Below are 15242 nucleotides of genomic sequence, written 5' to 3' on the forward strand. Positions count from 1 at the left end.
TCTTCTTGTTTTTCTCTTGCAATAGTCGACAGTGGTGCATTATAGTCAACTGTATCTCTGCCCAAGGCCTTGCTTCCGTTCCCACTAATTTTTTGAGCTGTTTCTGCACTTGCTCCGGTAGTCCCTGACATAAAATGTGGTAAAATACAGCCACTGATTTCCCCCATGGCTTGCGAGTTTCCAAAGTCCACTGTTCCTGAATATTTTGAATGTAAGCAAGCAGATCCTCACCTTCTTGCATCTTACATGCCATAATTGCACCCATATCTGATGTGTCAGGGTATTGTACCCTAAGAGCTCTCCATACATCTGCTCTACAATTATTAAATGGCACTCCATCATGAGCTGTGTTCTGCGCTGTGACACTTGAATAGCCTGCTCGTGTCCAAATGTCATCAGCTCTCTCCCCAATAATGGCTGCTAGGAGACCCTTAATATCCCCTTTGGCTATTCCTCCTTTAATTTTTTCTAGTTCATAAATCCATTTCCCCACACCCACTGTTAAACTAGGGAGTTTACATCTTAAATTGTTCTTATTCATCTGTGGCCATAGAATATGGCCTCATACTGTGGCCTAGCTCCTCCCTTCTCCAATAACAGGAATTGCGTGAACCCAAATACGCAATCAGCTCCTATTGTTTGCGTATTTAAAATGGGGACAATAGTTCTGCATTGCCGTCTACCTGGCAATGACCTTAGTTTGCTCACATATGGTGGCGATTCTCCTTTCTCACTATGTGATCGTCCTTTAAGGCGCTCAGGATATGCCAAGGGATCTGGCATCCTATCCTTAGGCTGTTCCAAATCAGACCATCTTACTTCCTTATCTGACGATATGCATCCTTCAGGACCAGATGCGTTTTCTCCCCCCTCCCCACGGAAGGTTTCTCTTTCTTTGTCCAACACATCAAGTCCCCAACTGGTATTGCTGTCATCTCTTGCATACCTATTCAAAGTTAGCCTGTACAAAGACAAGGCTCTATGCTTGAGACTAAACAGGTTTCCTTCTTTGCCTCATGACTGGTCAGTTGAAGATCGATCCTCTTTTCCTCAGCTTCCCGATTCACCTGTTGCCCTCATTTCTTGATACACTTTATTGATCCTATCTCCGAAGCTTCTTATGTCAAAATTATCAACAAGGTTTAGCCTGGATGGTCCTGCCGTTGACTCCTTTAGCGGGGCAAACTCTTCTAAGCTTATCCCAAGTGGTTCTGCAGTTGCTGCCTGCGGTAGGAGAAACTTCTCTATATGACTCCACAATATTGGTGGGCATGGTTCTAATGACCCCTTTCGAGTATGCTCAATGTCGCGTTCCTCTGTCTCCTTTTCTGTTCCATTTCTTTGTCTAATTCCCTTAATTTCTTTGCTTTCTGTCTAACCCTTTCCTCTTCTCATCTTTTTTCTTCCCTTCGTTCGTATGTTCAACGCAATTCCTCTTCTTTCCGTCTTTGCATTCTTTTATCTTGTAATTTCTGAGCTTCTTCCTCTTCTCTCTTCTTTTCTAGCCTGTCTTGTTCTTCGAGTGCTCTCTACCTGTTGTCATACTTGCTTTGCTCCTCTGCCCTTTTCCGTTCTCTGTTGTTCCTCCTGATACATCCGCTCTCGTCTTTGTCTATTCTTTCTATTGTTCTCATCTTCCCTCAATCTCCTTTCTTGTTCCCTGTCTTTTTTATCGTGCTCGCCTTGGTCTTCCCTTTGCCTAACCTCCTTAAGGCTTTTCCCATCAAGCTTTAATGATATCTGTCCACCCATCCATTTGTTCTGTACGAGCGTAATCTCGGCAGCTTTGTCTTTTTCTGCTTTCCATCTTTTAATCTCTTGTTCTATATCTAAAGATATGTTTGATCATTTTCCTTTCTCTTCCATCCCCTGTAAGACCTTAAAGATCTCTTCCTTTCTTTTAGTCTCTTCTTGACTATCTTCACTACCATAAGTGGGCGGTTCATATATCGGGTTGCAATACCCGGTCGCCGCTTTTAGTTCCTTCAATGGATACAGTTCTGTGTCTTCTGTACTATTGCCATGTACTTCCAATGGAGTAATAGGAGCAGAAGGCTCAACACCTTCCTCCCTGCTCTGGTTAAGGATCCATTCCTCAGGAGGGCAGATCTTCCCGCTCCTCCTGGTGCATTTTCCAAAGCTCTAAAATAGCCAACCTATTCTCTAATTTCTTCCCCGTGTACGCTGCGTGCAGGTATGTAGTCATGTGTTGCAACACTGCCTTTGCTAATGATCCCCCTTGTGGCCATGGCATAACATTTTTATCTGCTGTGCCTTTTACCCATTCTGCACTGTACTGTTTAATCTTGTGTATATGTTTCGGTAGTGTCTTCCACATGTGCATCAGTGGTGTAACCTCTCCCATTATGACAAGTCTCAATTGACTGTCTATACTTACCAGTGATTTTAGACAGACTACGTTTCAGGAAAATAACAAATATGAGCGCACACCAAAAATCACTGCTCAAAGCCTCTACTTTTCAATAATCTCAAGCTATATGGTCGGCGCCGACAATGATCTAAGATGAATAATAGCCTTCTTCTCTACTTAACACAGCCTATCTTTTGTCGCTCTTAGACACTTTTTTAAATACAAAAAATATAAAAAAAAATAAACTAGTGGACTCTTTACATGCACACCATGATCTATACTCCTTTCTCTCTTAGCCCCTAAGATACTCTGATGGAAGTTTGAATTGTCTTCTCTCACAGATCTATCTGTGCGCAGCCTATTTTACCCCCCCCTGTGTTTTAAGACAACTCCTTCTAATTCATTGAATTTAGGACTTTGGGCTTTTCTTATGGAACGCTCCTCATCCAAAACACCTTTTCCCCTTGACGCTCTTCATCGTATCTCCACCAACTCTCTGTTTCTTATTTATGTGGTACCACAACCCTGCTCCCACAATTTGCCAGTTTCCTCAATCCACTCACCATTCAACTTTCGGCTCTGAACTCTTGGGATCACCCCCTCCTCCAATCGGCCACCGTCACCTTCGGTCCGTTCAGCGTCAGTGGAAACCAGAAGGGATTTTGTGAAAGAGGGGCCCGTCACATCTGTATCTTCATTACTTGCAAGTTGACTATATCGGCCGTTCTCCACTGGAAACCTTGCATTCCTCCGGCTGGATGGCGGAGGGTGTCCAATATTCCAACTACCCCAAAGACCAACTTATCGATGGGCCTTTTTAACCATCCCCTTTCTGCTACCACGTGAACGCTTAGGCTCTTTAAGATGAGGTAATACTCTACAGGGTGGATGGGGGATGAAGAAATTACTCAAACATCAATAATAAAACCGACTCAGGAAGTTTGCAAAAGACTGGGTCTGTTTTAATAGCAATTTTCTAAAACAGGGAGTACAACAGACATCGTTGGATGTCTGACAGCAAGATCTCAGCGAAAAAACCATTTATATACTTAAAACCTGTTACTATTGACTTCACACTACGTGGCAAATTAAGAAAACATATACAAGTCTGTGATTGGGTAACAGGTGTTATCTAGATATACTTTCTATGAGGGTTGGTGATGTGATTGGGTCTCTACTGTCAGGTGGGCAACTCTGCCCACCCCTAGTGCAAGTCATTGTGATCATCATAAAATACATGACGTCTCATTGGACCTATAAACTATAGGGCTCTTTGGTACGTGACTCTTTATAATTGGTTGTCACACTGTACCATTCTGGAATATTCCACTCATTAGCAGCATGCAAGCTGGTACCCCAGGTGCTGGTGGTTTTGGCCTGGTTATGCCTCCCCACCCATTTCGTCCATAATCCATTATCGCTCAAGCTGTCTGCAATGAGACTAGACTTTGAACTTGACCTTGCAAAGTATCACAAAGGTCACTCTTTCTTGGGCCGGGTTGCACTTGGATGACGTGTTACCAATACAAAATCTGCTTGAACTGAGGTCTTCTTTACAGGTGCTACTTTTAGCCTGGACTTAACTGGATGTCACTGCTTCCAGTCGACTGTCTCTCACTAACTTGGCATTTCCCATTCCACATGTAGGCATTAGCACAAAACAATCAGCCTGTGTACAAAGCTGTCAATTATGAGGCACACACACACACTCCAGAAAACAATTCACACATGACTTGAAGTTGAAAGAAGGACAGCAATGACACACTGACTTCCTATTTTGCAAATATTATAGAGACAATATCAAGGACACCGTTGAATTACTGGTGCTCTGCTATAGGGTAATAAAGCCAGCACTCTTTTGTGCACCCTCAACCCCTTTCAGCCCTTGATTTCTCTGTCACCACCCACCAGCACCCTCCTAAATGCTAAGCATGGGAACTAGCAGGTCGGGGTACTCTACACAGTTGCTGGTTTAAAGCACAGGTAGATGGAGTTGCTGGGGTGGAGTATCCAAGACTGAGCAGCCCACAGGGGAGAGAAGAACAGCAGCCCCCAGTTCATTCTTTTGTGGACTTATTTTCCACTGGCCATGTTCTGATGATGTGGGCAGCAGGAAAAAATACTATGCACCACAGCATTGAAATGAGAGAGGCAAAGCTACCATGCGGCTAAATGGCATGTGTGATGCCTTCAGCAAATTTTGGTTTTGAATTTGCACTGCGATTTGTAGTTTCATATTCCAGTTGCAATTATGGGCCTATTGCAATCCTATTCTGGATTAGTTAATGGGGGTGAAGGGAGGATGAAGTGAGATAAAGGAAGAGGCTGTTACAGTGGTCAAGCCTAGAGAGGACCATAGCCCTGGAGACGTTGAGTTTCTGGGGGAAGGTGAGGAAAGGCTAATTCACTTGCACTGGTGCAATATTTCTTTTGGCCCACTAGTGGTTTTACAGAAACCTTCCCCACTGTGAATGCAACTAGCACTAAGGAAACTTATGCTGTGGTGCAAAAAAACATTTTTCGCAATGCATTTTTGCACCAGGGAAATATTTGCACTAGTCCTTTGTCCTGATGCAAAAAAATGCATTACATTGATTTTGATTTTTTTGCACCAGGGCAACTTTTGCTGTACCGTTAATTGCACATGCACAGGTGCAAAGATTCTGTAATACCACCACAGATATGACAAGAGGCAGGCATTCTCACCCTTTCAGAGTGTTGTATCTCCTATCTTTCTTTAGGTGATCAGACTTTTCAGCTAATCAGAAGCGGGCATCAAGGTGAGATAGAAATTGATTTTGCTGGGGATTGTGCAGACCAAGTGACTCCGTCATTTACTGTAGGTCTTTTGCTCTTCACATCTACTTTGATTGAGCATAACAGTGTCTCCGGGGTACACAGCACTTTGGCTGATGTTGCAATTAGCCATGGCACATCAGGGGAAGGGCCCTGGCATTCCTAGCTATTATGATTGCTGCAGCACGAAAGTCAACGCAGTGGCATATTTTAACTCTGTGCGGCATCAAAAAAAAATACCTGCACAATGCAGACCTTCCAGGAAATTGACACATGAAATTGAACATTTTGCAGTATAAAAAGAAATTAAAAGAAATCTGTGCCACAAAGTTGGAGTATTTGTGGCATTTTCACAGTAAATGTTTCAAAAGGGGTGGGGGAGATCACCAAGATGTAAGAGAGACATGTTGTAATTATTTGCACCTTGTGTATGTTATCTCAGCTATCCATTCAATAGAAAGAGTCCAGGTGTCCCCAGCTTGATAGAACAGTGTTTAGTCATTATCTTTTAGATTAACCTGTGTGCCTATTCTATATTAATAACTTTAAATGTTAACTTCTGTAATGGTGCAAATATTCCCTTTCTCTGTTTCCCTTCTGTGTTCTACAATCCTCCCAAATACCCACACCCCTTCCACTCACCAACGCTTTATTTTTTATTTGATTTTTTATTTGATTTTTTACTTGATTTTTTATTTGATTTTTTATTTGATTTTTTTGAAGCGCAGAACTAGCTTGAGATCAGCGAAGCGCTGTACAGTGTGTGGGTAGCCGGCATTTGGGCCGGCATCTTTTAACATTAACGCAGTACAGTGAGGTCTCCACATTGGTATGTGCATCCATTGGAGTTGGTCTTGCGTCAGGTGTTGTTGAAAGAGCCATGTTTTTAGAGATTTGCGAAATTAGAGAGTTCTGAGGGCATTCCGAGCCAACACCGGGATCGAGTTCCAGAGGGTGGATGCAGGACAAGAGAAGGATTGTTTGCATGTTCTTTCTTTGCGGATGAGTTGTGCTTCAAGCCAGTTGGACGGTTTGCTGTGCAAGGAGCGTGTCCAACTAGATATCTAGAACGTAGCCACCCGATACCCTGGTGTGCTACTTGTGACTGATTTGCAAATGATACATGCAGTCTTGAACAGTCTCCTAGCTTGGAGTCGAAGCCAATGTAGTCTGTGTAGTATGGGGGTAATTTGGTCAGATTTTCATGCCGCAACATGGCGCACTACCATTTTTGAGGGAGCCAAGCGAGTAGGTGGAAGCCCTGTCATTAGAGCATGTCCCCCATTGATGTGCCAGACCACAAGAGCCTGCACTATGGTCTGGAAGTCCTGCAGCGGGATGAAGGGTTTAATTTTTCAAAGGGTAGAGATTCTGAGCCAGGCTATTTGTGCTTTCTTAGCTATGCGTTTCTGGAAGGACCGAATGCTGTCGACAGTGAAGCCTAAATATTTTGTGGAGTCTGAGCGTTGTGGATCAAATCCTTCTAGGTGCATATCATTGAGCCATTTCTGGTCAAGTTGTTTTTTAGTGGGCAGATCAATGAGGACAAATTCAGTCTTTGATGGGTTTAGTTTGAGGTAGGTAGTCACTATCCAGGACTGGATGATGGCTAGGTAATCACAGAGACGAACAAGGTCCTGCACGCTATTTACTCTCATGTACAACTGAGTATCGTCTGTGTATTTGTTGATGGTTTGCCCAGAGGCTCCATGTAAAGGTTAAAAAGGGTTGGTGAGAGGATGGAGCCTTGAGGGACTCTGAGGGGACGTGGAGTTGGTTAGAATGAATTGAGTTCACCTGGACAGTTTGGTGTCTCCCTGAGAGGTAGGAGTCAAACCAATTTAGAACGGTGCCAGAGAACCCCATTATGTCAGCAAGGAGGGAGAAAAGGATGCAGTGGTAAAGAGTGTGAAATGCAGACGAGAGGTCAAGTAGGACGAAGAGACATGAGTCACCCTTATCCATGATTTGGAAAATATCATCCACCACCTCAATGGTGGCTGTCTCGATGCTACACTTTGGGTGGAACCCTAATTGATACTCATTTAAGATGTGGAGAGGTTCGATTCTAGATTTGAGGAAGGCAATCATTTTTAGGAGGTCTGGGTGAAAGGAGGAGAGACTTCAGTCCAGTGGGACAGTGTGCGTGCCGGGGTTCAGGGGATACTAATGCTGTGAGAGGTTTATTCAACGGTCTCTCAGATTTTGTAGATTTTTTCAATAAGAAATGTGTTGATTCTGCAACATTTCTCCTGAGTTGCTGGTACCTTAGTGTTGGGTTGTTTGGTACAATGTTTTACTATTTTGAAAAGGGCTTTGCTCCTTTTAGAGGCTGTGGCAATGGTGGTGGAGTAGTAAGCAGCTTTGGCCTTGGTAATCAGAATCCTTTGGTTTGCACACAGAGATTTGAGGTTGATGAGGTCTCCCGAGTTATAGTTTTTGCGCAACCGTTTCTCTAGCTCAGGGGTGTACCATGGGGCAGATGGTTTGTTCTTGGCCCAGCTGGATTTTAGGGGGGCATCAGTGTCCACCAGTTTCATAGCAGAGTTACAGAATATTTCTAGGAGACCCTAGGCATTCCCTGTGCTGGGAAAGGCTGCCAAGTGTGCTTCTAGCTCATTGACCGGGAAGGTTTTGAATGAGCGATGTTGAATGAGGGAGCATTTAGTCTGACCTTTCTGAGCCATAGTCGAGTGGGTGACTGATAATGGGATGACAGCATGGTCAGACTAGTCAAGTGGCATAGAGTCAGCACAGGTGATGCAGAGGAATGATGGAAAGACTAAGTCTAGGGTGTTGCCTTTGTTGTGTGTGGGGGAGAGCACAATTTGCTTAAGGTCTATAGAAGTAGCCAGTGTGAAAATAATTCTTTGGGTGTGGTTGTCAGCCTGTTAGCCTGGGATATTAAAAATTAAAATCACTGAAAAGGGCATTATTTGAATGTGCTATTTTGGCAGAGGAGAGTAAGTTGGAGATGTCTGCAATGACACATCTTACACTCACCAATTCTCTGGAACACCTTTACTCCCAAACCTCTCACACTGCCAGTCATGCACATACTCTCAAGATCTGTCACACTGCCAAGTTACAACTCACCTCCCCACTCCTTGCCACACCCTGAACCGGGCTCCCAACTCACATTGGGCCTCATTACGACCCGGGCGCTGGACCATGGTGCTATTAGCACCATGGTCCATGCCGGTCTCCGGCATGGTGGATGGCGGAATTACCGCCCCCATCACAAGGTTGGCGGGGGCGGTAATTCCCGATTCACCATTTGCCCTTCCCCATTCCCATTTTTCCCTATAGGGCAAAATGGGAATGGGGAAGCGTTAAAGCCTCCAACCCGCTAAGGGACCTTGTAATCAGGCACTAATGGTTTAACGGCACCAACGCTCTTTACGGCGCTGTTAAACCATTAGCTCCAGGGTCGTAATGAGGCCCATTGTACACTCTCCAGTTCCTTTTTCAATCTTCAGTCTTACATTCTTTCTGAGTATCTTTTTGCACATATGCACCTTTTTCCACCAGATTATTGCTCCTTCTGGCCTCATGTCCTTCTGTACAGCCTATTGTGCTCCTCCACATCCGTTCTCACAATCGGCTGCTCTCTCCCTCTTCCCCCAGTTACCCCCTCCCCACAGTCTCCACATCTCAGGCCCACCACACCCTCTCTCGTCCACTGCCCCTCCCTCTGCTTTCTTGCTCATCGTTCCCTGTTCACCTCACAACTCACTCTCTGGCCTACTGTACCCTTTCTGTTTTCTATGAAATTGCCCCCCTCTGGCCCACTAATCCCTCTTTGCCGTCTTGCCCATCACTGTCTACAGTTTCCACTCTGTCCTGCAATTATTTGATTGTTTGTGATGCTCTCCATTGAAAAATGTCAGCTCTGAATTGTATCTTGCACTGACATATCATGTAATTGATGGTAAATATAACAAGACCAAATATTTTACTCAAAGCCAAGCTTTGCTAATGCAACAGAGCTCTGACATTTAGGCTGTTATGTAAAATAGGACTATCATAAACTGTTATTTTAGCAGTCTACAAGGTACTGGTGGACATAACGTTATCTGTATATCACATGAAAAGTTGTTATATTTAGCAATATAACTCTTTACTATTTAAGTTTTATTACAAATACCCACATGGCAAATTGTACATTCCTGTTACATGGGGCAGAACATTGCGTGTAGCTTTTATATACAATGACCCTGCAAATGTTTGTTCAACCATATAGTATGTTTATGGAAAGTTCAACTTTCTGGAGACTAGGAATGTGCAGCCCCATTAAATTCAATGTGGCCAGTGCATTAAAAGGCTAACAACACATCTGTGCTACTTAAAGAAAAAAGGCCTTGTTCTCAGTTGCCAAGAAATGCACCAAATGCATGCTTTATCTTGGATTTAGTGCAATTCCACGGGCTTTTATATTGAAGATAACAAGAAGGTCAATAGTTTCAGGCTCTTGTGGATCAATAGAGTACATTCTTAATTCCAGAGGCCTTGAACAGACCCTCACTGCAGGCCTGGCAGAGCAAAAAGTTGTTATGTAGAATGTGGCTGTTCTATTAAAGTAGCCTGTTAAAATGAGCTTTTGTTGATCGCAGCAGATGTCTCTGTTGATATTAGTAATCTAGCAATATATTATTAAATGTGGTGCACAAAATAACAACATACTTTAAAGTGACAAGTGGGAAACATGTTTTCCAATGTAGCTTTATAATCATTTCCTCATTTTCAAAAATAAGAACAGATTTGAATTCAACAAAACAATGGTAACAGCAGGCGATTTCAAAGGATGAATTAAAATCTATGAATTATTAATAAATGTGCATTTTTTTTAAATATCTCTGTTATGCATGCAGTCACGAGAATATAAAAGATGCCTCTGTATGGATTCAGAGTATTCTTGCAAATCTGAATATATAACTCAATACCACATGCTCATTTCAGGAATCATAAGGGAAATACATATTTCATTCCAATTTTGATTTGACATTCCTAAGTGGAGGGCTTATTCAAAGGTAACACATCTCATTATAACAAAGATAATTTATTGGGACAATTGAAGCAAAGACGAGGATCCTTGTGGGTGTGAGTAAGTGACGGGAACCTATCACAGGCTCCATCCAATGCAAAAATGCTCCTTTAAATGGTGATGCAAGGGAAAAGTTTGGTGGGTATTTGAACTCAAACACATAGGAAGAGGGGAGGCTTTTGAGAAAGCAGAAAAGGAAGAGAGCCTGTTCAATGGGGGGAAAGGGGCGTGGGGTTCCACCTCCATGTAGCTAATGGAAAACCTTCTTAAAAGCCATTTTCTAGATGTCCCTAAATGCAGAGGTCTTTCCCAAGACATACCCAGATTACATGAGAGGGTTATTAAGAACAGTGTAGATATGCCACCAAAAATCAAATCAATTCAACAAAATTTTGAAGAAACCAGGTGCAAGGAAAATAAATCTGTATTTACTTTATTTTGAAAAAGTAACAGTGTAACGCTCACCTGATTCCCGTAGAGGCACCGGTCTTGACTGGGCGTATACCGTATCTTCAAAGGTGATGTGTAACACACGGCTCGCTCTTTGGGCTGGACCTCTGTACACTGTATGTCTGACTCGAAGGGTAAGATGTCTGCAGATAGAAAATATGGGATTAATGAACTGGGTTATTGAATGTCTCTCTCTTCTTCCCTTTCTCTTCTCCTGTAGAACCCCAAAGTTTAACGCTCTCACCTTAGGTAAGTGAACGCCGTGCTCTCCATCTGCCTCGGGGCAGGGTGCTGTAACCAGTTTCTTCACTGGATAAGGGGAGCAGGCCTCTTGACTTCAGAGGACTGCTGTCCGTCGTTTACTGCACGAACGGTAAGTTTCGAGTAATTCTAATGTCTTTAAAAGTCTTTAGTAATGATGTCTCTTGTTTTGCAGGGTTCCGGCGATGGCGGATGACGGGCTGAAGTGAGTTGAAGATGGAGCCCGTGTGATGAATAGAAGCGCCTGGAAGCACGTAAGTAAGCGCTTGTTGCCTGCTTCACGATGCGCTCTAACTGTCTTTTTATTTTGCAGGTACAAGTTCGGAGCGGCTGCAGGGTGCCGGAATACCACTGGGTTAGATGTGGAAAGAAGTAATGGCACGTGAGTATTAAAGTTCCCCAATGTCTTTAAACGCACCTGGTTTTGTCTTTCAGATGCGGGATGCAGCGCCGAAGGCCTCCGGAGCGTGCGAAGAGTTGGTAAGCTTTTGTCTTTCAGATGCCGGAATGCAGTGCGAAGACCTCCGGAGCGCACGAAGAGTAGGTAAGCCTTTGTCTTTCAGATGCCGGAATGCAGCGCGAGGCGTTGGTGACAGCCGATGGAGCAGGTAAGTGAAGCGCTGTCACTGAAGACCGTAATGCTAACCTGTTCTTTCTTGTCTTTATAGGTGTTGCTGAAGACTGGATTCAGGATGGTAAGCCTTTTTCCTTAGGCACAGGATCAGATGCAGAAGACACGATGAGCGTTCTGCTGCAGAGGATGCAGAATAACGCAAAGCAAGATTCATCCATCGGGTGTGGTTTAAATAGCTTCCTGTAGTGCTTAGGTGTCTCCTTCCACAGCCACGCCTAGGTAAGAAAAGAGTTCCTGCTTTCCAGAAGAGTTCCAGTGTTCTGAACCTAGGGAGTGGCTCCTGCACCACCCAACAGGAAAAGTAGTTCCAAACAGAAGAGGATCAGAGGCTCAACTGGCAGGCAAGTAAGCAGCATGGTCTGCTGCAGGTAAGTCCACCCAAGCATTATGAGCCCGGCGCTTCCAGCGCTGGGACTGGGCATATTTATGAGCCTGGTGCCACTGGCGCCAGGACTGGGTCCAAAAGGTCCCAATTGGGACTGGTTGGCACTCGGAACCTGGGTTATGGATCTGCTTCCAAGGGAGTTGGGAAAACCCTGACCTTTTGGAAGCAGAGATCATGACAGTACCCCCCCTCAAGGCCCCTCCCAAACCGGGCTTCTCCGGGGGTTTTGGCTTGTCAGGAAATGTTCGGTGAAATCTTTTGATTAGGCGAGGAGCGTGGACATATTCAGCAGGTTCCCAGGATCTCTCTTGGGGGCCGTAGCCTTTCCAGTCAATTAGGTAAAATAGTTTAGATTTGGAGATCTTGGAGTCCAGAATGCTTTTGACTTCAAACTCGAGTTCTCCATCAACTAGGATGGGTTTTGGAGATTTAGTTAGTCGGGTTTGAGGTTGCACGGGTTTTAATAGAGAGACGTGGAAGACCGGATGTATCTTCATGTGCGGGGGCAAGTCCAACTTGACCGCTACTGGGTTTACTATGGTAGTGATGGAATAGGGACCAAGGTATCTTGGGTTGAATGTGCGTGGCCCTTTTAGAGGTAGATATTTGGTGGATAACCAGACTTGATCCCCTACTTGATATTGAGGGGCTTCCTTCCGATGTTGATCTGCTCCTTTCTTGTATTGTTCTTTAGCCCTTTGAAGGTGAGAGACAGCTTCCTTAAAGGCTTGGGTGATTGTAGAATGCAGGTAGTCTACTGCTGGTGTTTCAAGATCTTGGAGGGGATCCAACTCCGAGGTTCGAGGGTGACTGCCGTATAAAAGAAAAAACAGGGTTTTCCCAGTTCCCGAATGGACAGAGTTATTGTAGGCATATTCGGCTATCCAAAGGATGTCTTTCCAAGTTTTTTAGTTTGTTGCAGCATGCAGCGTAAATACTGTTCCAGAGTTTGATTGGTCCTCTCGGCTTGTCCGTCGGTCTGAGGGTGGTGACTGGTCGATAGTCTCACATCAATTTGAGCCGACCGACAGCAACTTCGCCAAAAATGAGAAATAAATTGACTACCTCGATCCGAAATTAGAACCGAAGGAAAACCGTGCAGTCGGACGATGTTTTCGAGAAATTCTCGGCCCAGAGTTGCTGCTGTTGGCAAGCCTTTGAGCGGAATGAAATGCGCCATCTTGGAGAATAAGTCCACGATTACTAGAATCGTATTATATCCGGAGCATGGAGGTAGATCGGTGATGAAGTCCATAGAAAGCGTATGCCAAGGGCGAGGTGGGATGTCAATAGGGCGTAAGAGGCCTGCTGGTCTTTCCTTTTGACTCTTGTTTTGGGCGCATACTCCACAGGACATTATAAAGTCTCTGATATCTTTTTTCCAAGACGGCCACCAGAAGTAACGCTTGATCTTTTCTGAGGTCTTGGCCATACCGGGATGTCCTTCCATTAAAGAATCGTGATAACAAGAGATTACTTTTTTCTGTAAATCTGTGCTGGGCAGGTATAATCGTTCTTGGAAATACAATAAGTTGTCCTTCACTGCAAAGTCCTTTCCCTGCAGATGCCAATTCTGTATGTCTGCTGGGGTTACAAGTTGCCTGGCTTGATCCTTAACTTCCTCTATGGATTGTGTGGCGATTACACCCAGAATTCTTTGTTCGGGAATGATTGGTACAGGTTTAGGGTTGATCAAGTGTTCTTCCACTCCCATCCGAGAAAGGGCATCAGCTTTACCGTTTTTTGTACCAGGTCGATAGGTAATTATGAAGTCAAACTCGGCAAAGAATAATGCCCAACGGAGTTGTCTAGAGGATTGGGCTTTTGCGGTTTTCAAATATTGCAGGTTTCGGTGATCCGTAATCACAGTAACGGTGTGTCGGGCCCCCAGCAGATAATGCCGCCAAGCCTTAAAGGCAGACTTGATAGCCAGAAGTTCCTTGTCAGTAATCGTGTAATTGATTTCAGGAGGCGAGAATTTGCGGGACCAAAATGCCACGGGATGCAACTGATTGGTTACCGGGTCCTTTTGTGATACAACTGCCCCCATGGCAAGGCTTGAAGCATCAGTTTCCACGATGTAGGGGAGTTCGGGGCGAGGGTGTTTTAAGATTGGTGCAGAGATAAATTTAGTCTTCAAATCCTGGAAAGCTTGTTCCGCCTCGGTAGACCATTCAAAACGTTTGTTTTTCTTTAACAAGGCAGTGATGGGCTGGACTATTCGAGAAAATTCGGGGATAAACCTGCGGTAAAAGTTAGCGAAGCCTAACATGCTTTGCACACCTTTTACGGAGGATGGTGATGGCCATTTGAGAACTGCATCGACCTTCTTTGAATCCATACGCACTCCGCTAGGTGATAATATGAATCCCAAGAATTCAACTTCAGTCACGTTGAAAACACATTTTTCCAACTTAGCAAAAAGTTTGTGTTGACGCAATCTTTCGAGGACCATTTTCACGTGTTTCCGATGTTCAGAATTCGATGAAGAATAAAGGAGGATGTCGTCAATGTAAACAACAACACACACATCTATGAGCTCTCTGAGGACATCGTTCATAAAATATTGAAAGGCGGCCGGGGCATTGCAAAGTCCGAAGGGCATGACCTGATATTCAAATAGCCCATATTTGGTGCGGAAGGCCGTCTTCCATTCATCGCCCTCTTTTACTCGTACCAAGTGGTAGGCTCCTCTAAAATCCAGCTTTGTATATATGCATGCTTTTCTGACTTGGTCCAGGAGTTCAGGGATCAAAGGTAACGGATATCTATTCTTGACGGTGATCTGGTTCAGGGAGCGATAATCTATACAAGTTCTAAGGTCTCCTTCCTTTTTTGGAACGAAGAACAAAGCTGAAGAAGCAGGGGACTTGGAAGGACGAATAAACCCATTTGCCAGGTATTGATCCAGGTATTGTCGAAGGTGAAGGTTCTCAGGCTCGGTGAGGGCATAAATTCTACTACAAGGAGGAGTAGATCCAGGTATCAGGTCTATCTGGCAGTCATAACACCTATGAGGAGCTAGAGAGTTAGCCTGATCCTTCCGGAAAACATCTTGGTATTCTAGGTATTCGGGAGGTAACTGGGGAGTCTCTGAAGAAATTGCTGCCAGTGCAACACCAGGTGGAGGGTGACAAGTAGAGACACATTCTGGAAACTGGACCGTTCTTGCTCGCCAATCGATCAGAGGATTGTGTTTCTCTAACCAAGGTATTCCTAGAATAATCTGAAACTGAGGAGCCTTGATCACATCGAACACGGTCTTCTCATGGTGTCCATCTTGACTTACTAGCGTCACTTC

Source organism: Ambystoma mexicanum, chromosome 4p, assembly GCF_040938575.1.
Source record: "Ambystoma mexicanum isolate Mex_15411 chromosome 4p, UKY_AmexF1_1, whole genome shotgun sequence".
Classification (NCBI taxonomy): Eukaryota; Metazoa; Chordata; class Amphibia; order Caudata; family Ambystomatidae; genus Ambystoma; species Ambystoma mexicanum.